Source organism: Sinocyclocheilus rhinocerous, unplaced genomic scaffold (assembly GCF_001515625.1).
Source record: "Sinocyclocheilus rhinocerous isolate Xijiao unplaced genomic scaffold, SAMN03320098_v1.1 scaffold236, whole genome shotgun sequence".
Classification (NCBI taxonomy): domain Eukaryota; kingdom Metazoa; phylum Chordata; class Actinopteri; order Cypriniformes; family Cyprinidae; genus Sinocyclocheilus; species Sinocyclocheilus rhinocerous.
Genome location: NW_015647064.1, coordinates 1001898 through 1002231, shown reverse-complemented (window position 1 = coordinate 1002231; position 334 = coordinate 1001898). Strand labels below are relative to the sequence as shown.

Below are 334 nucleotides of genomic sequence, written 5' to 3'. Positions count from 1 at the left end.
AACAGAGGGAGGGGTGGGAACTGGGAGGAGGCTCAGGAGGAGGACAGACACCCGGGAGGGGGCCGGCAGATAGAGTCTAGGGAGGTCACGACAGAGGGAGGAGCCAAGGAAGAAACAGGAGGAGCCAGGGCGGATCAGATGGAGGAAGGAGCCAGGTTGATGACAGGAGGGACTTGGAGCATGCGGCGCCAGGCGGGACCCAGGCCACAGCCATAATGGCGACCCACGGTGGAGCCGACGGAGGGAGGAGCCATGGAGGAGGAAGGGGTGACGACTCCAGGAGGCCAACCGACTGCGGCGGAGCAGGTGGCGGAGGAGCCCGAGGCGGAGACAG

At 66.2% G+C, this 334-nt stretch overlaps 1 protein-coding gene across 2 annotated transcripts in view; it reads right to left on the bottom strand.

The window, feature by feature from the left end:
- The window catches only part of LOC107708682 (potassium voltage-gated channel subfamily KQT member 5-like), a 123338-nt gene that overhangs the window by 3872 nt on the left and 119132 nt on the right, over nt 1-334 (bottom strand). The window lies entirely within an intron of this gene.